We start from the raw sequence: 25,290 nt of genomic DNA, 5'->3' as shown, positions 1-25,290 counted from the left end.
TAAACCATGAGCATCATTAAAATCTGCCCGTATAGCATATCACATATTGCTTTCTTATTTCAAAAACAAAATGTGCTGATATTGTCTGATATTTACTTCAGGTTGGTAATTGTAAAGCATTCTGAAACAGAGAGGCAACATACTGAGTTCATTTTTAAAATATTCTACATACCAGCAGTTCAGAATGTAAAATGTGCATTATAATTTCATAAATTACCTAACACTAGGTTAAAATAGTTACATTTTGGTTTTAAAAATGCATGGCTTTCCATAGTAGATTTGTAATTTTGTTCTTCAATTTTAAGCTACTTAGAGTATTTTCTGGGCAAGCCCTTCTTTCTTCCTCCCTCCTTTACATAAAAATAATTCCAAGAATGGATTTTCATTGTCTGCTAGCTCTTACACCAATGTATTTTTTAGGCTGTAAAAATGCAGAAAGCCTGAACTCCAGACACAGCCCTATATTCATTTTATGTAAGTGCTTGGTTCAACACTTCTAACAGAAAAACGCTGAACATTTCAATGTATCATTATAACTTCTCAAATTGTGTCCACAGATCAATTTTTGCACCTTAGTGCAAATTTATCCCCATATAAATTAAAAGTAGTTTATCTATCTGGAGTGTTTTTGCAACCACAACTGATTCTAAATTACAATCTATTAAAAAATTATATAATCCAAAAGCCATGTAATTCCTACCCATTTCATACCAAAATAATTTGTAGAAATGAACAAGCTGACAGACATTTGCATTTTAATAACCGATCAACAGCTATTAAATATTTCTGGGCTATATTCTACTGTCTGTTTCTTGACTACAGTCTAATCAGAGAGTTTGAACATGAAAAATAAATTTTAGCTATACCTCCTAATAGAAGGCTTATGAAAGAAACATACAATACAAATATTTTGATAGTATATATACTGCACTGCTCTTTGAACATCTTATTTACTAACAAATTGCCATTTTACACTTGACATCCAACAAAGGTAGAGGCATCCCTTTTTTGCGGTCTGAAAGACTTTGCTGTTGCTAGGTGTGGGATTATAAAGAGAAATGGGAACAGAAAGGTGAACGTAAAGTTAAGACAAAATTTAAAAAGATATATTATTATTATTATTATTGCAACAGTAGAATGGAGAGTAGCAAGCCAGGGAGTACTTCTAAGTGTTGCTGTAAAACAAGAGACTTTTCACTCTTCTTGATATCACCCTCAGAAATTGTAAGCACATTTTAGCGACAATCACTTGCATGAGTGTAGATGAAGCAATTGCAAGCAGTCTGTCAGAGGTGGGGGTCTTGCAAAAACAGATAGATAATCAGCATGAATATTTTAATATGCCAGTTGAACACAAAACAGTCATAGTAAGTATTTCCTCTGGTAAATCCAACTTAGAAAGTTGGATTTCCACAGCTATAGAAGTTAGTTGGTGGACTGTGAGAAAACAACAAAAGCAGATTTCTCCTCCTGGAGGTTTTGAGTGGCTTTTGGGTTTGTCTCGCCTGTTATGATTTTTGCACTGGAGACACATAGCTAAAAGTTTTAAATTTGATTTTTGAAGATAATAAAGGAAAAAAAGATAGAGATCTTACCTGTGTAACCTCAGGGCCTTCTAGGTTTAAAGAAATGGGTATTGTAAAAGTTGAATTAAACATCTGATGCAGAGAAGTAAGCAGTTCTCTTTTACTTCACAGATCCTCGGAAAGCTTTAGGAGTTACAGCTTCCTGCCAGTATAAGTCACTTCTGCTTTTAGTTTTGAAAACTCACAGTATGACACTGCTTACTGCATGCTATTTTGGGTGCCCTGAGTAAAACTATGAACACAGGCACTTTTGTGCAAAACATCATAAGGCCTCTCTGATGTTCATTCAGAGTTCAGAATTAAAATGCAGAAGGCTCTAGCAAGCAAAATACGAGCTGATTTTCTTTTTCCTAGTGGAAAAATAAAGTACTCCCTGGCAAGTAACCAAGGTGGTGGGAAGGTAATTCATTTTGTGTGAGAGTATTTTGCAAGTGAAAGGGATATGCCCTCTGTTTAGAGATTAGTCTGGGAAACAAGTGATCAATTTAGAATAGTCACAAAAGTTAGTCAAAGAAGAGAGTTTCTACAGCCTGTTTTTTGCCCTCCAGCTTTTTTTTTTTCCCAAAATAATTTAGTTTCAAGAATCATGAAATCTTCACACTGAGAAAAAAACACATGCCCAAGGTATTGGTTTATGTCCTTACATACTTTGAGAGACATGAAATACATCGGTTTATTTTTCTTGCAACTGCCTACAAAAGTTAATTTTTGTCTACTAGCTAAAGTTGGTTTTTATAGTCCACTGAAAAATATAACAAAAATAATATAATCCTCATTAAAAAAAACCCCACACTCAAAATCTTGTGCAATAATTATGCAACAGGTTACAATTTTTTCATAGAAATTAAGTTTTATCTTAAGTCAATATAGGAAATTTTGAACAAATATTCAAGACACAAAAAAACAAATTCAAATATTCATTGTGCATTCCTTGCACTCTCAAACAGAAATAAGGATATTTGGGGAATAAACAAGAACTGTGGATTACAGTAACACTTCTGTCATTACTGTGGAAGACATATTTATGGTGAGATAATTTAGAGCTTAGTGCTACAGCAGTATTAGCTCCAGGCCAACAAGATTTCTGAGAAGTCCTAAATGGTAAAACAACAAACATTACATTTTGTCAGACTTAATGTATCCTGTTAATGATAAAACTGAAAAAAGAAAAAAAGTGCCACCTCAAAAACTTCTAAAACAATTTTAGATTTTCCACTATGAAATTAGTTGCTTAAGGAATGAATATGCCTTCAGTTGACAGATTTTTTTATTTCTCCTGAAACTGCCGTCTTTAAAGAGAAAATTTTGACATCTTGAGAAAAGTTACCTCTCCCTCTTTCCTCTTCGTCATCCAGTCTAGGAAAATTTAACAACTGTTCCTATGTGGAGATTGAAAAACTTTTGCCTGTACTTTTGTCATGTATTTTTATCATACTTTTTTTCTGGAAAGGAAGGAAAGTAAATTCTGACCAGCCCTGCAGCTCTTACTCAGTCATTCAGGAATCTCATGGCCAGAACACAAAAGATGGTGAATGAGGAAAAATGATTCTTCAGCATACGTAATGCTATAAGAAAATACAACTAGGTAGTGCTGCCAGCTCAGAGAACAACAGCAGAGCAGAACATGGTCTGCAAAGGTAACAGACCTGATGATTGATGCAGAGGTGAGCTCTGGTACCTTGGCTAACACTGAATCACTGTTTACTGTATTTATGTCTATGTGTCAGAGACAAATCAGCTGGTTCCAAAGAAATACAAACCTCCCTAATATCACAGACCTTAAAACTTGAAATGAATGGGCTTGAAGTTAACACAGGAAAACTGACTATCCATTGCGCCCATCATGACACCATCAGAAAGCCTTATATCCATAGAAAAGTATTGTGTACACTATCTGAGCAGCTGGATTTTTCTGAGATTATTCAGAATTACTTCTCAATCTTTTGAGGATGATCTCTCGGTAAATTCTTCAGGATTATCTCCTCTTAACTACGTCAGTATAAGTAAATAGTTTCTGTATCAGACTGGAAATGAACACACAATTTATCAAATTATATACAGCTTCAGCTTTAAGAAGTAGATAGATTGACTGTTATTTTTTTCTCAATACAGAGCAAACATGATAATATTATACAGCTTAAGGTTCTTTGATAACACTGTGTTCTTAGTAATGGTTATTTAATTATTTATGAAACTGGATATCAAAACCAAACCGACAGATTTCTTTCTGGTGCTCTTACCTCAAACATTTTTGCCTGTGCTAAGCAAAACTTGATTTCTTTGTCTGAAACTTGATGTTAGATTTGAGTGAGGGAATCAACATGAACTCAAATCACATTTTCATGTCTTCTGCACTTTTTATCATGCTTCTTTGTTTATTTGTTTGTTTCTTTAAGAAACAGGAATGTTTGGAGACAGCTGCTATTTGGTAATAATGCTTGCATCCTACTTTTGGTCCATGGTCTGACATCAGCTCTGCACAGGGTGACCTAGAGCTGATGCAAAAAAAGGAAAAATGGGAAGAGGAGAAGGATGCTATCCTAAGACCTGTGGAAACTGAAGAAGTGTTACTGGAATTCAGTGATATGTTACCATTTACCACCTAGAAAAACAGCTTTTTTACCAACACCGCTTCTCACCGGCTTTCTAGCAATACAGAAGAGGTGACGTTTCATTCACCAAGTCAGAATTAACCACACATAGGTGTAAGAAAAGGGTACAACCATTGCTAACATTTGGCAAACAAGATATGCTCATTTACCAAGAATGCTGAAACTTGTCACAGGATGTAATCTAAATAATATATGCCATGTGAAGGGAACAGAAATGAGTAGTAGGAAGCAAATAAAAATGGAAGTTTCTTGGGAATGTTTACTGAAGAACTGATGAGGCGAACTGGCCAGAATAGGAGGGACTTTTGACAAGGTACAGGTAGCACACAGGAATAAGTAAAAAAAAAGAAATTAGTTGTGTAGTCTGCATCTTAAAAAAGAAGTCAAATAAGAAGGCTATTTCACAAAATTATGAGAAAACATTTCTCAACTGAGGAGAAAATACATACTTATTCCCAGTACAGTGTTCTCATGTGATAAACAGTCTCTGCTTCTCTTTGTCTAGGCATCTGTTAATGACAGACAGGCTTTTTGGTACTAACATTGAAAGGAAATGATTTGGACTGTCACATATTAAGGAAAAGAGTTACGCTGTTAGCTCTTTCTGGATGTCACAGACCTTGCTATTTCCTGCAGAGAGGGATCTCAGCGATATGGTAGCATTCAGCAGCCACTGTCACCTTGACTGTTGTCACAGCTTCCCTCCAAGGTGTGTTAAAAGCTTAACATCATCTCGCTCCACGGGGGAGACCCGTTGCTTGCTGAGAGCAGATTTAGTAGCACAATCAACATGACTGGGCAACCCAGTTCTGAGGGAACATGTGAGGAGCTCTAATCGTTGCCCGAGCAAAACCTTACTGGAGGTTTGGAAGAGTTGAGTGAACTTTATTTTACCAAAATAAATAAATGAAAATGAGTTGTCGTATAGGCACTGTGTACTGAGAGAGAAACTTCAGAATTCCAGTTAAACTGTTTGGAAACTTTTCCTTTTTCATTATATTCATTGTGATTAAAAATAGGAATTTGATCCATCCAAAAGCTATAGCTTAAATTAGGTGTTTGCTAGTGGGCAAGAACATGATAATGAAATTGGAATTAAAATGTCTATACAATTTAAAACTTGGTTAGTGATCAGTCCATTGTAATATGATATCTACTAACTTCTTTTGAAGTTAAATTTCTGTTCAAATATAATGACCAATCAAATTTTGTGGTTATATGTGTATGTGCTATGATGACTTGAAGAAAGATAGTCCTAAGAATTCAGTAGAGTTAATTATCTTTATTTAAGGAAAACCTATTCCATTTTCCAGAAACTAAAGAAATAATAAAGATGCGAAACCCTAGGAGCACTGTTTATTTTTAAACAGAATAAAGAACACTGTAAAAAAAAAAAAAAAAAAGGATTAAAAAGGGGTCAGTTGTCATTTAAGGAGATAAATGAGATTGTATCCTCATCTTTGACACTTGCTTAATTGGACTGATCTCAGAAGGTTTCACTCTCTTGGGTTCATTTGGTGGGACTACAGGTAAACAGTTCTTCCCTTAATCACTTTCCAGTATGAGGAGAATTCAAAACAGAGACAGATACTTTGGCAAGGGCAAAAAGTTTTCTTGAAAAATCTCGGAAAACCAAAAGGTGAGACAAACAAAACCTAAAAAAAAACAAACAAAAAAAACAAGAAGAAGAAGAGAGGCAGGGGTGGTAGAGGGGGAAACCCACATATTTTGCTTCTTATTTCATTTATTTGTTGTTTAATTATTCTTTTACTGTGTTCGTGGCCTGCATTTATGCAAGGCAGAGGTTTAGAGGAATTTCAGTGATGGGATTTCTGTTCTATCCACCTAAGGGTGGATTTCTCTCATAAAACAAAGGGAAGAAAGAAAAACTTTATAACCAAAGCAAAACTACATTTTTTTCTTTGAAGGTATTTGTCTCTAGAAGGCAAAACCCAAATGAATAAATTGCATGTATGTTAGTTTGCAGAGAATAAGAAGCTATGGTTTTATCTACAAACAAAGATGATTATTTTCAAACAAAAGCTGTTTAAAAAGCTTCACATTTTGGAAAAAGTTAAATGAAGTTAGTCAAACATCTGCTGAGTTTTACAGCAAGCTGCTATATAAAAGCAAGGTATGTAAAGACTTTTCTACTAAGTCCTGTCCTCGGTTTTGCACAGGAATACATTGCTCCTGTGAACTAAAACGGGGGGGAAGAGGAGATATTCATCCCTGTATTTGATCTCTGAATATCATGCAGGTTATGTTTTTACACTTTTATAGATCATTGGCATGAAATATGAGAAGAGCAAAGTTTTATTTGATTATTTTTGATTTACATATGGTATTTCCAACTTCCAAGTAGCAGCTTATAACTTTTGCAAATATATCCCAGAGAAAATAAGGTAGGTTATTCAAATACTGATCTGAAATCAGAGTAAGTTGAATTTACTCAGTGAGGGACAGGGAGGGAGAAGGACAGAACTCAAGATTTTAAGGTGGATGATCCTCCCCAGTCACCTATACCCAAATCATGGCTCTTGTGTTTGGAATTTGCATCAAACTAAGCAGAATTATTCCAGGCTAGATAAGCATCCAGCACAACACCGCTAAAAGGTGGAGAAGCTGCTGTGAAAATAGCAGCAGTGGGGTATGAACAAGAGCAATAAGAGCATGTTGGGTTTTTTTTTCTTTCACTTCTTCTTTAATAATTCCACTGTAACTAAAATTCAGTTCCCACTAAAATATGTTTTAAATCACAGCTTCTGGAACAGAAGTTAGAAGCTACACATGAGGCACTGTAAATACAAAAATGCATGGATTAATTTACAATACCAGGGAGACTCTTTTTCATGGAATTATTTGGAATCAGTTTCAAAATCTTTGTGTCTTATTTGTTTCAGTATTTAATGATCAACTTGAGTGTTTTTTGCATTTTTCCATATGATTGTGTGCTTTCTGTGTTATGAAATCCATTTTTTCTTCTTTTCTTCTCTTTCTTTTTTTTTCCTTTCTTTTTTTTTTTTTCCCCCAGAGGGGAAAGAAGTTTAATGAATTGCAACAAAGTATACTTATTTAAGATAAGTGTGTGCTTAATAGTATGTGTGAAAAGTCTGTGGAAATGGTGCGTAACCTTCTTAATTAAAAGAATCTGAATATCACACTGTAATCAGACGTTTCCAAAGACAATTCCTTTCTCCTTTCCTTTCCTTTCTTTTCCTTTCCTTCCCTTCCCTTCCCTTCCCTTCCCTTCCCTTCCCTTCCCTTCCCTTCCCTTCCCTTCCCTTCCCTTCCCTTCCCTTCCCTTCCCTTCCCTTCCCTTCCCTTCCCTTCCCTTCCCTTCCCTTCCCTTCCCTTCCCTTCCCTTCCCTTCCCTTCCCTTCCCTTCCCTTCCCTTTCATTTTCTCAGTGAATATTGTTATGATAGAATACACTGTGTTTGGAAAATAATATGCAGACACCTTATTATCTTTTCCTGTCCTGTTCCCATCACAAGATACAATCAATAAGATCAAATTCAGAGCAGGAAAATCTTCAAGATGATCTCCTGAAAGAATGGAGCTCCCTTGTTCTCTTACGGTTACACACTGTTTAGATATAGATGGAACAAAATTGGGGATGTTGTCTCATCTCTGTCTTTAGCCCAAGATCTCATGCTGATGGTCACATCCTAAGAAGAACCTGAATTCAGCTGATTTCTGTAAGTAACTAGTTCATATTCTTCCACCTGTCTCCTGCAGAGATGACAGCAACTGCTATTAGATACAAGTCATATATAGCACTAGTCAGAATTTGGTCATGAATTAATATAAAATATGTTGAAGAATAACAAGACAAATATTTCTTTCCATTTGGTTAGCTATGTAACCCTTATACACTTTTTCACATACGTGATCAATCTGCTACAAATGTTAGAAGGCTATTCTACCTCTATGGTAGCTAGTGATGTAAATATTAGTGTACCCATTTACATGTAGAAAAAAAATGAAGCATGAAGGTAGAAGAAATATCAGAAATATTACATGCAAGCTTATGAAGACCAAATCTGTAGCTGTGACTGATCAGCATTAAAACCTCTCAGTATAAAAACTAGTGTAGAGATTAGTATGAGAATTGGTATAGAGATTACTTGGCCAGGTCAGCCTAATTTGGAAAAGACATTTATGCACAAATTTCAGTGGCAGAAAAATAGCCCTGTTGGATTAGTTCAACAAAACTAAATTAAATATTCCAATTTCAGAAATGTCAATGTGTTTTGTTTTGTTTTGTTTTGTTTTAATTAATCCCCATGACATTTCCATTCAAAAAAAAATGAATGAGATTGAATAGAACAAAATAAAATAAAATAAAGGATTCCTGTCTGAATAATTTCATAATTTCAACATTTCATCCCATGTCCCACCAGCAAAGCCTAAATGATAGTTTGGAAGACAATTGTGAAAAGGGAAAAGCCTTTGAGATGAGCTCCTGGGTAAGGAAAAGATTCAAATCTCATCCCTCCTGCCAAGAGGGAGAGGAAAACAGAAGGCCAACATTTTTTCTTTTTGTTAATAGGTGCTAAGAAGGTGACATAGGACAAGATGCCCTCACTCTGTGCTCCATGGACCACCCTTCATCTCTACATTTTTTTGATTTCTAGGTACAGGATAGGGGAATGACGTAGAGGCAATTTTTTTGAGCTCTCTGGTTTTCTAGAATTAAAAAATTGGGCTTTTCAGTTACACCCTGAGAAAAAGTCAATCAGCCAGAAAGAACCTTGCTTTGTTTGACACCAACTCCCCCCCCCCTTTTTTTAAGGAATTCCCCCCGCTTTTTATTTTTTGTTCTAATTAAGAAAGAAAAAAGTTTTGGGAAAAAAAGTTTTTCCTTTTTTTTGAAAATTGTGTTTTGCATTGAGGTTCAGAGGTAGGGTCTTGACACAAGAGAATTTAATACAGAGCTTACAGTTGCATTTTGGGCACAACAATTTAACCTCAACTTATATGTCATTATAATGACACTAATCCTAACTTGTTTCCTTTTGTTTTTACCTAGAGGGTTTGTGATTTCTTGCACCATATTAACACCTATCGCAGACTGAAAGGATTGCTGGTTTAGTTAAAAAAAAAAAAAAATTATTTTAAAAAAAAAGCAAAGAAAAATCTGACTTTAAGGCATTTTACTCTCCCCAAAAGAGGGCCAAATTAATAACTTCAGCTAAAATAATTCACTCTGTCTTCTATAAAATATCTGAAATCAAGCTTATAGTGTGATTTATTTTTCTGTATTTCTCACTGAAATATCCACAGTGAGATTCTCCTCTTTAATATCTGTGTACAGTTGTAAGTATTAACAGCATGTTCTCTCTAAAAAAACAGTTTGAAGTTGCACTAAAATCAATGGAAGCCCTAAAGAAACCAGCAGATCAGTTTATGTGGGCTAAACATCAGAATAATGATTGTTCATAAACAATTATTTTTTTTAAATGCTACCATAGTTGTTACTAAAGAGTTAACACAGCATTGCCTAACGCAGATTTATAGCTGGTATAAAGTAGTCTGTCCTATCTTTAAATGTCAAAGACAGGTCAGATAGATAGGACTGAGTAACTGCTGCTTGTGAAATGCTCCTATTTGATCTGTGAGCAGGATGGGCAGATGAAAACTTCACTAGCTTCATTGACTGCTGTGTAGTCTACGCCAATTAGACCAGCTGAAGCCCCTGACATGAATGCTACAGGAGTAACAGCATGGAAACGCATTGACCTCTAAGAGTCAGCGACACAATCAACCAACAAACAGGACCTTGTGTGATAAAATCTGAGGAGAAAAATCAGCCTAGCTTCACTCAGATATTTTATAGTAAACTAAAAATATTCATGGAGGCTTTTCCTTTTGAACCCATTGTCTGTTTATGCACTTTACCATTTGGTACCAAGGATATAAGATGTTCATATAGAATTAATTTTTATGAATGTGTGTTGTTAAAGCGCTTTACCCACTGGAGAGAGAGGAAGGGATATATGTGTGTAGTTGATAGTAGTGTATCAAAAGGACAATGAAAATACAGTAAAACTATAAAGATTTTAAGCTGTTCTATTTTGGGGGGGGAACGGGGGACGGACAGCATTGTTTTTAAAAACCAGCAAAGAATAAACAGGAAAGCTGTGTAGAGATGGAGAAATGATCTTGTGAGTGACAATTTCACAGTATTTAGGGAACTTTCTGCCAGCCACTGGAGAATAGAAAAGAAGCAAAGGACAAAAGAGAAAAAAGAGAGATTGAGAGCGAAGGAGGGAAACAGCCAGATCTCCTCTCCAACATTACACAGAAATCTGGCCAAAATTAAATATGTTGTAGATGCAGTAAGTTGGCTGGGGAGAGAGGGTAGGGAGAGACTGACTATTCTAAATTAAGAACATCCAGTTCACCTTTCCAAGAATAAACCAGATGGAGAAACAGTGACTGGATCATCTTGGACACTAGCCAGAGGGAGGACCAGTTTTTCTGGCAGTCAGGAGAAAGGGGAGAGCAACTTATGAGAAGCACGGCAAGGTCCCGGACAGATGAAAATGTGGGCAGCCCAGGAGCAAGGTCAGCCCTGCCTTGGGTGCTAGCCAGGTCACCCACAGGCAGATGGAGAACAGCTCGTGCAGCAGTCGTGTCACTGCCTTCAGGAGCCATCCCACCTCCCGTGCAAACAGCTAGGCTGTGGGGTTTCACACAGGGAAGGAGGCTGAGAGGAGAAGGAGCTATCATTGCCAGTGGATGACTCTACTCTTCAGAAAGGGTTTAGGGATTCAGGGGAAGCTAAATCTAGCAAGGATGCAACAGAGGCACTTGAATTCTGTTGTCTGGTACAGAACACTGAAGCTCTATTTTCTATTTTTGACCTTGGCTAAATATTTTGCCTTCTGAACTGCAAAAGAAATACAATATTATTTACTCAAATTGCCCAGTGTTTCCAAGATCACCAGTAATATTTATTATAGGCCCAGTCTCAAATTTGACTTCTCCTTAGAGAACTTAAATGTAGCATTCATATTATTATTGCTATTAAACTAATGAAGATATCCGATCTTTATTTCACAGGGAGAAAAAAGAAACATTTTTTTCAGTGTTTATTAAGATAAAAAGTCTGGCATAACTTTCATTAGTATAGTACTGTAATTTATTGGTGTTACTGTTGTTTTAATTCCAATAATGACAAATTGAAATGATGCTTAAATTGCAGCCCCAAAATAGTACATTTGAACATGAGGCAAAACTTTTCTCCATGTCTTGGTTTTTTTGTATGTGAATATTTTATAAACTATACAGGTTAAATCTTCCCTTCTCTACAACAGAAATGCCATGACTATCTCCAAATGCAGATTTGATATCTGAATGTTTACACCATAAAACTGTGCAAAGATGCACGAGACAGTGGAAACCTGAGTTAGTAAGTCTAGAAACTAAGATCCACAGTGAGATATATATATGTATGTAGCTTCTTTCATAGGTACCAGTGTATCAAAGGTAATAAAAGGCAGGGTTTATCTGCCTGGTTATAATTCTGAGCTTATGTGACTGTATGTACCCTCATAAAATTGATCTACTTTGCAACAAAATGACAGACTTTGGAGTAGTGATAAGTATAGCTCTTTATCTTATCCCTCATCTTAGTCTCAGTGATGAGTGCTGTATGTGCTAGGAAGCTAAACATGTCCTGGTATGCAGGGCCCCTGGATGCTGTGGAGGATTCTCTAGTGATGGAGGTTACCTGGCTGGAGTATGGAAGATCACTGAAACTGGTATGAAAAGGAATATCAGAGCTAAATTTAATAAACAGCGTACCCATAGCTGTATAATTCTGAACTATATTATATGGACTTGTCAGCTTGGTTTCTTCCAGCATTGGTATCTTCCAGCATTGAAAAATTAATCAGTCAGTCTGTGATCCTATAAATCAACTTCAAGCATCTTCTTAGGACCATCTTTTTCAAGAAAACAAGCACAGCCTTCTAGCTCAGTAGACTGACATCATTGCTTGTAATGGGCTACAGACTTTGTGTTGACAAAATAACACATGCTTTAGGACTTACCAGGATTTGTCTGGATTCACCTCTAAAGATCTTGTTTAGCTTGTTTAACCATAAAAGCAATTATCCAATGATCAGATTAATAATTATCTGATTTTATTTTATCTTTGTTTAGCTTTCTAAAATTGTGTAACTGTGTACATACATGCATATGTGCTTGTGTGTATAGCTATATACATTTTGGTAGCTGCTTCATATTCATATTCAGCAGCTTTTTGGTGTAGAATGAACTACCTATGACCCTGGAATGAAATGCTGCAGAGAGGAGGGGAGGCGCAGGATAGGAGCAGAGGCCTTAAAATTGTGGGCATAGGATGGTACCAGAGATGAGATACCACCATTTGTGAAAAGAATGCAACCTGATAACCTGAGTAAACATGTAAAACATACCATATATAGTGCATTGGATGTGACGTGGTCCTGCAGACCAATGAAGAAAGAGCAAGGTACTACAAATGTAAAAAAAAAAATCTCCTCGGGCCGTGTGGGGGGAGATGCTATCCATATCAACATTTAGCTCCTTCCAGTGAAGGACTAGGGATGCTGAAGTTTCAGTGTACAATTTCCCTCAAGCCACCCTGAAGCTTTTGACCTCAGCACCCAGCAGGGCACTAGAGGGGGTGAACACTTCAGTAAAGAAAGGGGGACCATACTAGGAAATTTGAGCATATTACTTTTAATTGTATATAGTTTGAACTGCAACTTACTAAGATGGTAGTTGGGCTAATAATTATTATTATTTCATTAGACTCTTGAGATTTCAACTAGAGTAACAAATTGATGTTGAAGATAAAGTGTATTCATTGCCCTTTGCTCATAACAAGATTTGGGAGTAATTTATTCAGAGGAATCCAAGCAACCTACTCTACAACTTGGATGCACCAAACTGGTAGCACAGGTATGCATGTACTAGCGTTTCAGACTTTGTGATTCTTTGTTCATCAGATGAGTTAATGTTTGTCCTGCAGCATGAAGTTTTTGAGATTGTCAAGCAAAAAAGTAAATGCTTATGAGTAGCTATTTATATGACTTTTTTCAGTATTCTGAACAAAGCAAAAAATGATTTAGTATACACACAGACATATGCAACATAGATAATAAATGAAGATGAGAATGTTGCCTTCTCATCTTAGTGAAGAGATTCAAGAGGATAATTTGAGAAGATATTAATAGCTTCAGTTTTACAATCTCTTCCTAGGTCAAAGCATATACTCTGTGTGTTCCATTATTAGAAGAAAAAAGTAAATTTCTTTAATTTAGTAAACTTTAATCTGATTATTATAAGCAATAAACTAAGTTCTGCAAAAAACAGGATGCAAACAATGTATCATGTCAATCGATTGAAGTAAAAATGGTTGTTTTCTTCTGGTTCATAAAACTTTATGGAACCTACATGGTAGGAACATTAGCATTCAAATATTTCTTCTTTAAATAGAAATAGAAATAGAAATAGAATCTTTAAGTTTGGAAAAGACCTCTAAGATCAGCAAGTCCAACCATCAGCCCAACACCACTGTGCCCACTAAACCATGTCCTGAAGTGCCACATCTATGCCTTTTTTGAACACCTCCAGGAATAGTGACTCCACCACTTCCCTGGGAAGCCTGTTCCAATGCCAGACAACCCTCAGTGAAGAAATTTTTCCTAATATCCAGTCTAAACCTCCCCTGCTGCAACCTGAGGCCATTTCCTCTCATCCTATCACTAGCTACTTAACTTTAACACAGTAAATAAATTCAGCCTGCAGTCTGGTAATGATACTTCCAGTGAAAGTTAGATGATTTTGTCCCTAAATGCCCAAAGAATCTCTCATACAAACATCACAGCTTAATTTTCCTCAGTGAATTTATCTGACTTACCAGCTACAGTGGGTATGTAAAGTATCATATGCCAGTAGGCCTATTTCACAAAGGCCATCTTCAACAAAAACAGAAACAAAGTATTCAGAATAATATCCTAAGGTTCATCAAACAAGGTAGTAAGGCTTTCTCATCTTCTGTTTTTAAAGTCACATAACACAAAATTTACATATTATCGCTTAGTCCTTTTTTCAACCTAAAAATTTGCAATCATTCTTAAAATAAGCAATATAGAAAGAGAATGTAGAGCTGTTCAAAACATAATTTGTAAGTAATAAAATTAACATTCCCTATTACAAGGAATAATATTCATTCTCTAGAGGTCAATGATAGGACATTTCATTTTTAGTTGTATTTGACTTTCTACCCTTGCTGCTTCTAAAGCCAATACATTGTCAGAAAACAACTCATTCTTTCATATTACAACTTTACCACTTTTGATTTTATTTCATAAATCCTTCAAAGCATTAGAGATGTAATTCTGTAAAAATTAAGGGCACAGCTCAAGAAATAAATTTATTCTGAAGTGCTACCCCACTAGGTTAATAATATTACTAGTTTTTCATATTATGTGCAGTAATGTCTAGGAGACTTTAACAAATAGCATTTTCATTGTGTTAGGTACTGTACATACAGTGAAAAAAGTAAGTTCCTTCATCCAAAAAAAAAAAAAAGTAAACTAAATATTTCAATGAAAAATGAGAGGTTCTGCTGCTCTTTTTAAAGATCAAGTCTGATATTCATAAATTAAAAAAAATAATCCATCATCTGTATATGATCTGTTCATTTTAAGTATAATCAGGAAAATAACAGAAAATGGCTTTTTCTATCAACAGTAAAAATAAAGCTTGCAAAAGTTTGTGTGTTCAGACCAGAGCATCTTCAGTGCAATGAACTTGCCATCTTTGAACTGTCCAGTATCTGTGAGTCTGAAAAGCTGGAGATTTTCTAAGAGCATATGTTTGTTTAAGGTTTTGAATATTCTGCTCAGTGACTCTAGCTGATCAGACACAGTAAGAAAAACTTCTGAGATCTCAGCTTCTGTGTCTTGCCATTCAGGAAGTATAGCTATAAGTACAAATAAAAATTAGAAGTTTAGATTTTCACAGATATTTTTAAAAGTAAAAAATTGTCTATCTGTGTGTACTTTATATTCAGTTCTTGATTAATTCAAATTACTTTCCTTGTCTGTAAGAAAAAAAAGTTATCTATGCCTTTTATACACATAAAATGCATTTTGACTGTATTTGACTGCATTTCTGCTATATTGGTCACTTATACAGGTTTACAAGCTATGTTATTTATAACTTGATGTAATTTCCAGCCTTCTTTATCTAAACTGTAATAAATTTAACAGGGATAACCACCTACAAGAATCTTTAAAGATATTTGTGCATGACCATAGTTTCCTCCGAGAATGTTTATGTCCATGACCTTCAAGATTACTTAAGTTATGTTCAGCAGAAAATCAGAATAGATCCAGTATCACTATGGAATTTATTGCAGAAATGTTGGAATAGCTGCACTGGGTGAGGCTAAGGTCTAGCTAGAATAGGAGCCACTCTTCAACAGTTAGTAATGTTAACCTGGTCCGGGAAGTTGTAGAAATGCTGTAGTAAGTGATTGTGGGATAACATGATTCCCACTTCTTTTTCTGAACTATCCGTATCGAGAGCCTGATCAAGTCCTTAGGTGGTTTCAGGTTTCTCCAACCTTATCTTGAAGATAAAGAAAGGCAAAAAATGTTTGCTACAGAGTAGGGTAGATCTGGAAGAGAGCTCAGGTTTTTCCAATGCTGGTAACACTGCACATTGGCCTGAATAACTGAAGCCTTTCCACAAAATGAGTAAGTTGAAAGCATGTGTCATGATACCCACTACAGGGGGTGAAGGACTCTGCTTGCGCACAAGGACTGGTCAGGCTGCACTTCTTGAAGAAATGGAGAGCAAGTTAGGATCTGAGCAAATAACTTCAGCAAGGTTTTAATATGTAAAAAAAATCATAACTCAGAATTTACTATCTGACCCATAACATTCAAGATTTGGGTTCAGAATTATTCTATTTCTTGGTTTTGGAGCAGGTGCATTAGCAGTCCAGGGTCTGAAGGGATTTCCAAGCCCAATGTAAAGAAATTATCATAAAGGCGCCTTCCCTTATACTAAAAATCTCTTTATAGTAAAAGCTGAAACACATAGTTTTCCAAAGTATAGCTATAAAAAATAATAATAAAAAAATAAAAAAAAGGAATACTCAGCTCTGTGTGGAAGAGTAGTTACTAGGAAAGAGCAACACTATCAGATATGCAGTACAGATACCTCCAAATTCTAGTACATCCAAATTCCTTCTCAGGATAACATGGTATTATGTTGTGATTGTTTCTTTTTTGCCAGGACAAAAGAAAGCTGTTGATGGAAGCAGGTAATAAGGAGTACTACTCACTCTACCATATTTATCCAGAGTGAAAGAAACAGTAATTTGTTATCAGCTAAGAATCAACTATACAATAAAAGAAACAAAATCATCTACCTAGTAAAACACATTGATATGAAATACAACTTGATATTAAATTGGAAGGCTGAAAGTGGATAATTATTTTTAAATATGGCACCATATTAAGGAACAGTTGGTATTTGCAAAGAACAGATGTTAAAGATCATGATTATAACCACTGGCAACATTGTATCTTATTATAAGCAATATATTAGCACAAAATAGTGTGTGAGCAAAAGGAAATCTATGTTGAAAATAGTCACAGTTTTAAGGGCAAAAAACTGTCTTGATTAGTGTTAACTGAGATCTTAAAAATATAGCATATACCTTAAATAATCTAAAAAAGTCATACTTTGCTCATAGAAAGAGAAAGTAGAAATAAAGTTCACCAAACTCTCTAACTAAAGAAAGAAGCATAAAGAACCACACGAGTGACACCTTATTATGTAGTGCTAAGTGGGAAAGAGCTTCTGACGTCTGCAATGGAGCAGATGACAAACATCATTATTGTGAACATCAATATCAGCATCTAAGTTATACGCACATTTGAACAGTGCAAAGGTACGACTCCCAGTGGGAGATGTCACCGCCTGCTGCTAGCCAACCAAGGAAAGGAATGATGTTCCCTGTACCTCTTGTAAATAATACAGTTTGGGAATCAATGGGCCATTCAGTGGAGATATTAACGGAAAGATATGAAAATTTAAACCAGTAAAGTATCTAGCTCACAGCATTGGTAGCTAATATATGAATCAGGAAGAAATTACTTGCCAGAAAACAAATACACAAACAAAAACTCCGGAAGAGTTTCCGGAAAAAAAACACCGTGTTTAAAGAGAGAATGTGTCCTAGCCTCAGTAACTCTGGGGTAGATCCCAGGGCTGGGGGATTGTTGTTGTTTTGTTTTGGTCTATTTTTTATTTTTTTCCTAGAGTTAAGGACTGTCAGAAGCTGGAATACTAGATGAGCTTTGAGAAAGAAGTTCTGATAATGGTCTGCCTTGATTCTCCCTCCTTATTCTGCATTTTTTTTTTCCCTTCCACCACTGGCTTACAAAGAAGACATTATCTTGAGAAGGTATGCACCTTCTCTCTGTTGATGATAGCAGCAATAATTTAAGTACATTTATGCAAGGTTCTGGACCATTTTTTTTTTTAGGCACTTAAAATATCTTCTACAGCTCGACCTTGACTTGGTAGTCCCAAATTTGTGGTTTAATATTGCTGCTTATTATACTCGTATTTTATTTGTTCCTTTCCTACCTTCTAATAAAGAAATTGAATCTGCAAGGATAAAAAAGACAGGAGAGGAGACTTACATAATGTAATTCATACAAAAGTGCTGTAAGTGTCTCATTTAGATATAGTTTTGACATATGGGCTAAATTAAGACTTTAAATAGTGCAATACATCTTTTAATGCAAACGAAATAGTATAAATGGGACTCAATTAATGAGCGGAAAATGTAAAAGACATTCTGGAAAAGCTATAAATTGCTTACTAAAATAAACTAGCAAAATTAATAGATAATGACTCTTGCAGCTCACTGTCATGTCCTCTTAACCACAACATCCATCAGAAAAAAACACGCTTACACTCAGTTATTTTACTTATGGAATCTGTATGCGTGAACACTCTGCTGAGGATAACTGAAAGTCTCTTAAATTGCCAACACAGAGATAAAGCAGGACTTGGTATAAAAAAAAAATTAATCCTTCCAGCCCCATGTGTTCACACGTGACTCTCTGCTTCTGAAGTACCGGAGAGGCACTGATCAGCAAGCTCTTGAAACTTCAAGGTGAGGGGATGGCTTCTGGTCCCTCCTTCTGCTCCGTGGAGGGTCTGCCTGCCTCCCAGGTTGCTCGTCCTGCAAGAGGAGATGGCCTGCGGATGGATGGGAGAGCAACAGCCAGGGGAAACGAGCGGAGAGAGGCGAGGAAGGGGCAGGTCTCTGCCGCAATGCGCTGGCACTGGTGGGACAGTTTTTCTTCCCCAGGGACAGGGAGGAGGGGCACAAGGCAGCAGGACTGGCCACCAAAGGATTAAGACAACAGAAAGTTTGGTTTCCTTTCCTGTAACTGGTGATGCTACTGCTATTACCACCTTCTGAGACAAGTAATTCACTTCAGGCTTCAGGGATTTTATTTCATGCTTACAGAGGAAAAACTGACAAGGTGGTGTGATTATTTATGTTACTGCTGTGAATGATGACTTTAGCACTAACATCCCAATCCAATGTATAGTTCTGTTTTACATGGTACAAAAGCTACGTGTGGTAGTTGCCATCTCACCTTTTATTAGTGAACTACCATTTAGATCCTCAAAGAACAGCAGATTTCTTTTTTTTCTTTTTTTTCATTTTTTTTAGACAGGTATGTATAATGCAAAATATTGTTTCTGTTCTTTGATCTACTTGTATGAAGATTTTTTTCTTGTTGCAGTATTTTTAATTACTTCTAAGGCAATCTAGCCAATCATGCATCTAATGCTCTACCACTCTCAGCAGTGCCTTAGACTTCAATGAACCTTTTCGTATTATTATTTATTTTATCTGTTTTCCACCATAACTACAATTCTAGGGTGGTTTTCTTTTCTCCTATTTTCCTTCTTAATGCTTATAATACACATGGTACTTTCTGATTACCATTTTATATGTCATTTACTATAACTATTTCCGAGGTTGCTAGGATGCTCTCATTTATTGTCTACAGAGTATCTTCTCTGTGTCTTCCAACATTTCTGACTTCTTTTCCCCACTAATTCTTTTTCCAGTTCTGTTTAACACAATGTTGGAAATGGTCATGCGCTCATATTTCAAAGAGGGACAGGAGAAGACAGAAATTACATCAACAGAAGTAAAACAGGCACAATATGCCCTACCTTCAGACTGCAAATTATGATACGAAGCGTCCTTAGTCTGAAACTCAGCAAATGATAGAGGAAGCTCCTTTGGAGAGGAAATGTAAGCTCTGGCCTTTAGTAGGCTTCCAATGACAATAAATATCAATATCTTTCTTCAAAGCATTTCAGATTTGGCAAACTCATCTTTTCACTAAATTTCTCTTAAGCAGAAATGTTCACATAATTTCTAGTCATTGCTGTTGTTTTAAAGCAATGGTACCTTTGGCAGGGAGTGCAAGGGATGTTGTGGGGAGGGCAGGGGTGCAGTACTTCCACAGTGATACTGGAGCAGGTTTACAAATTTGGACAGAAACATGACAAATTATAAGTCTGTGCTGACATTCTTGGATGTATCATCATCTGGAGACAGAACTATCAGAAATTAAACCACTCATTATAAGCCTATAGAAACATGGACATATGGAGGTCATTATGTGTACATACTGTTTCTATGTGGTATAGATATCTATGTTTTCTTTTTTTTTCCCCCCTGTACCTTTTTCTCAGAGGAAAGACTGAGAAACCTGGCCATTTAGGTATATTTGCTTTCTTACAACTGCACAACTTCACAGGCCTGAATGTTTCTATCTGCAGTTTATCATAAGCTGTTTAATTGTGTTACATTGGTTACAGTTTAATACTTTTACATATAAAGCAAAGATGCATTCCTCAGTTTGGTCTGGGACCCTCACGCAACTAAATAATATCAAGTTTGGTCATTCACACAAACAGTGCAATGATTTAGTTAGAAGTTGGCAGTGTGGTAAAATGTCATTGAGAGCAAATATTGGAGTCAGACTCTTGAATGTAGACGAAAAGCAAGCTATTTTAAAGGAAATTAAAATATCACAATGAGGGTAACATTTCAAGCAAATGGATATAGATAAAGAGCATTACATCTAAACATTGTTGAATCACCCAGGCAATAAGATCATGTTATGGATAGAACAATTGTTCCACAGAACAGAGGAAAAGCTCATTATGCAGAAAATTTTGAAAGACCTACCCAGTTATTGTGGAGTTTAGTAAAGAACAGCTTAATCATGGCAGGGCAGTATATTACAGTATATGACTTTTTTTTTATATACTGAAATCTGCTAAGAACATACGAGAAAGGAAAAGAAAAACATAAAGGAATAAGATAAAGTATTCACCGTGATCATCATAGGTAGGACAAAAAAAAAAATGAATGTCATTCTAAGCAAGAAAGCATGAGGATAGATACCAGGGTAAAAAATCTAACAGTGAGAATAGATAAGTGTTATTTCTTGGTTATAAAATAATAGGCATTGAGATAGGGGTGATTTATACAGGAGTTTACAAAGTGATGTAGCAAGAAAAATTTTAAGGGTGATGGAGGTCTAGATGCAGGAGGGAAGTTGTGTAATAACATTTGGCTTTTAGACCAGACTATTCAAACATCTATCACCAATGTCTTAAGTTCAGCTGAAGGGTGATAGAGGTCTAGATGCAGAAGGGAAGTTGTGTAATAACATTTGGCTTTTAGACCAGGCTATTCAGACATGTATCACCAATGTTTTAAGTTCATCTGATTCTGCCTTTGTGTAAAGAAATGATCTAATGACGCCTTAAGGTCCACCCCAGTTTTATTTCTTAAGATTCCAGGGTTCTGACCCCTGGATATGAGGTCATCTTAACATCATGGGTTTTAATACCAGAAGGTTGTCAGAACAATTTGTTCCAAAAGTCAGTTTTCAACAATGAAATAATTGTCCTTAGCCAATCCTTCTACCTCTTTTCCACCACTTTGAGATTGATTTATACTGCATGGATGAAGACATTTTCAGTCTTCAGCAGTTTTTAAATTCATTGAATGAAATGTGGAAGGAAGCACCTTTTTTTTTTTTTTAAACTTTACCTCTCTGTAATTCTCTGGAATCTTTTAAATCTTCTAATGTCATTGGCTTCAGAAAAGTGTTTTTTTCCATTCCTGTTCTTGTGTCTTTGTAAGCTCTCATCAACATCAGATAGCCTGGCATCAAAACTAGTAAGGACAATGATTTTGATTTGCACTAGTGACGACAGCAGCTGGACCTCATTTGAAACTCTGGCCCTATTCTGAGTTGATTAGAAGATCTGTCAAAACATAATGCCTTCTGTCCTTTCTAGGTCATGAAGACAGTCTAGCAAGGGCTGACCTCAACTTTTATGTTTACATCCAATCTTTGTTTTTGAAAATCAATGAAATGGAACAATCAATAGTTTTTCTTCCCTCAGAGAAGGTATTTCACTTCTGGATTAGGATTAATTTAAAAACATTCCTGAGGCTTAAAACCCTGGTCAGATAGAAATTACAGTTTTAGGAACCTGTCAATGAATATGCCATTCACTCCTACACACAATTAAATAACCCTGTCAAGTCAACCAAAGAAAAGAACAAGCCAGGAAGTTTGTTTCACATATTCACACAAATACATGTATTTTTACATTAAACATTTGAGAGTGGAGTACTAATGCCAGAGCATGAGGTTTATTTTTAATATACAGGTTTATCCATTTTAAATATAAGACCTTGCACAACTCCCAGATGCTTTTTTTGCTCGAAGATAAATAGCCTAGTAGCACTTACGGAATATCCTAAAGTGCTTTACATCAACAAAAGTTACTATCATAGGTATCTGAGTGAATTTTTACTTCACATTGGATTATTATTTATGTCATCCCTGCAGATATATGACTCCTCTACAACATATCTTCATTAAGATTTAATAGGTTATTCCTAATGAGTTGGCTTATTTCTTTCTTTGCAGTTTTTTCCCATAGTAGCACTTGTTACTAGATAAAATCGTATTTTTAAACTAGTGTACCTCAGTGACATATTGTAGTGGTAAGTGTGTTTCTGAACTGTTAGCAGAGCAATACTTAGGAGATAATATCTCATAAAGGTTGAAGTACTCTCTATTTTTCATGCAGTAGTATAATAAGAAACAACATGACAGGCTGGGAGGAAGAACCTTGAAGTGGTAGCTACCTGCATAGAAATGAAAAATGGAGGGAAAGAAGTTGAGTGACCTTGCTCTGTCATATGTGTGTCATACCCCTAGATCAATGATCAATTCTAGCAAGACACAGGCACTTGCCTTAGTGACCTCAACTTGCTGTTACTGGTAGGTGTCAGTTACTGCTGTAAAGAATAAAAAGAACCAGTGGACTGATGATAAATAGAAGAGAATGGAGGGGAGAAAACAGGAAGACAGTTGGATAGAAATCTCCAGACAGCATGAATCCTTGGAGAAGGACTATTGGCCCAGCAAGTGTCTTATTTAGTGAGTTTGTTTTCTTTTTTTTTTTTTTTTTTTTTGTGTATGTGTGTATGTGCAATTTCATGAAGCTTCATCCTCATGCCAAAAACTGTATTTCACATTTATGTACAGCCTACCATGCTTTCTGAATTGTAAAAATAAGAATGATTCTGATGAAAGAATAATGGAATTCAGCACTTAGATGTCTCTAACACAGAAGTCAAACAAAGAAATACCTTAGCAATGCACAGCAATAGTCTGCAAAGAAAAGGAAACTTGCTTTGCTAATTGTTGGGAGATGAGTGAATAACTAGCATTGTACCAAGTTTCTTCATTGTCTATTCTATCAGCTGTGGTTTTGAACCAAACTAGAAACCCCATAATTGACATAATTTTTATCTGCATTCCATTTTAAAACCAGAACAGCAACTAAAGAACAACTCAAGATGTGAATATTTAATTGCTTCTTCTGTGTAAATTGAAATCAACCCCAAAATGCATGATCTAGCCTAATGAAGTACACAGTGATGATAAAATGTGTTAACAAGATGCAGTGATATAGACATAAAGAATAAAGATTTGGAGATGGTTATAAAGACAGAAAGAGGTAAAGATATAAAGATATAAAATAAACTCCACATTTCTTCTATAGTAAAGAATTTTCATGTCCTATGTTTACCTACAGGAAATCTCATGGGGCAGATCAGAAGAACTCAACAGTCACTGCTAAACCGTATTTTAATGTCCAAGACAGGTTCTAATGTTAAGATTCTAAAATTCTTTCTATTTTCAGCCTGCTTTAATTTTAGTCTCTAATGTCTGTCTTGCTTTTCACTCTCTTGGACATGATGCAAACAAAGAATATTTTATTTCAGATAAAGAAAAGCTCCCCACTTGAACACTTTATATTGAACAAAATACCTATCCATGTAATTCTGCTTGCTGAATATAATCATAAAGCACTGTACATACTTGTTGGGTTTCTCTAATTGAGCAAATACGAATTAGCGTGAGCAAGGGCTATAGTCTGGTTCTAAAATGTTCTTATGGCTGATTTGTGCCTTATATCTTTGACTGTCACTTGCTCTTCTCTGGTGGTTATTCCTTCTTTTTCTGCACTTGCTGGATACAGGCAGCCTCGTGTAGCACTGGGAGATTATGCCCGCTGCCAAGCAGCATGCCTCTGCCCTGGAGGATGCTGAATAGTGCATCTGAGCCAGTTAGGAGGACAGATCAAAATCTATGCTCTCTCTGGCTTGCCAAGGGTATTTACACCCTCACCAAGCAGAGAAAGGCTTTGAATCTTTTCTCTTATTTTTCTTTTAATGACTCTTTCTCTGCTTGTGAGAGCTACAACTGTATCCTGCTCTGTATTCAGTTTTGTGGCAGAGCCATGTTTAGGCTTATATAAATAAGAATTATGGAAATAAAGTAAGTGCCAAGACCTTGGAAATGTGTAGACACACAGAAATACACACCCATGTACATACACATATGCACATCTATTCGTTTCCAAAATCAATACTGCCATGCTTTGTTACTTCTTCCTGCAAACAGGAAAACAGAATTTCACACAGATTATCTTGAACACAGCAAAGATCAGTTAACCAAAAATATGGCTTAAAGACTAAGACGCATGAATCATGTGGAAGTTGACTGCCTTTATCATGAAAGTGGACTGTTATCAATGCAAGCAGGCATCTGGCTGTATTCAGTTTGATTTACTCTGCTGGGCTTTTTTACAGATGTAAAACCATTTTACCAAGACAAATGGAGTGGTAAATATGATAAACTAAATGCTTATTGTGTGAGAAAAGAAATAGTGTCAGGATCTTGCTGAAGAAGTAAAAGCTTCATAAGATATAGCTTTCATCTCTCCTAGAAGACAGACTCCAAAGACCGAAGGAAAAATAACAACCATTCTGGAAAAAAAGAAGCAATGACAAAAGTGCAGGGATGGGGGGAGAGGGCCAGCCCTGCTGGGGTGAAGGTTCATCTCCCCCCCCAAAAAAGCAGCTCAGCAAACGGTGGCAGATGTCACCATGACAGGGAAAGTGGCAAGCGGCCATCTCAGCTCTGCTTGTAACTTCTTTCACACGAGTCAAGCTGCTTTTTCCACTCCATTCAGCATGTTTGTGAGTGCTGGGTTTGTTCAGAAAACAAAAAAGGGCAAGAGCTCTAGAATTCAATAGAAGGTCAGAATGGCAATCTTTTTTGCCGGGTCGGGCTTCCTTTTATACTGTGACATCTGGCACCATTACCAGAACAAATTAGAGCAATTCAAACCACCAGCAGGGAAAAGTGGGTTTTCTGTTTTTCGTACAGCAGAGCTACAAATTTGTGAACAGGAACTGGGGCTCCCAACGTCTCAGCGTAGCAATAGATTTGCTACACTTGTTTTACAGATTCATACAGCAACAAATGTAATCAGTGATTAAGTTAAAGATGTCCATCCTTCAGCACAGCCTCCACAAAAGGAAGAGAAGAAATAATTACACTGATGAGTTTGCACTTCATTTTC

At 36.1% G+C, this 25,290-nt stretch overlaps 1 protein-coding gene across 5 annotated transcripts in view; it reads right to left on the bottom strand.

Annotated features, from left to right (window-relative positions):
• Positions 1-25,290, bottom strand: part of CDH19 (cadherin 19) — a 120,965-nt gene that overhangs the window by 70,864 nt on the left and 24,811 nt on the right. Inside the window, exon 1 of one of the 5 annotated variants that reach the window (XM_069778903.1) lies at positions 1,596-1,914. The exons of 1 other annotated variant lie outside the window; for it this stretch is intronic. The gene's annotated coding sequence lies outside the window, so the exon portion shown is untranslated. Of the gene's footprint in view, positions 1-1,595; positions 1,915-25,290 lie in introns of those variants that run through there. 3 more of the 5 variants (XM_069778902.1, XM_069778901.1, XM_069778900.1) reach the window with 3 other exon arrangements.

The sequence above is a fragment of the Haliaeetus albicilla genome, chromosome 3 (genome assembly GCF_947461875.1).
Source record: "Haliaeetus albicilla chromosome 3, bHalAlb1.1, whole genome shotgun sequence".
Lineage (NCBI taxonomy): Eukaryota > Metazoa > Chordata > Aves > Accipitriformes > Accipitridae > Haliaeetus > Haliaeetus albicilla.
This window is presented reverse-complemented; position numbering and strand designations above follow the sequence as displayed.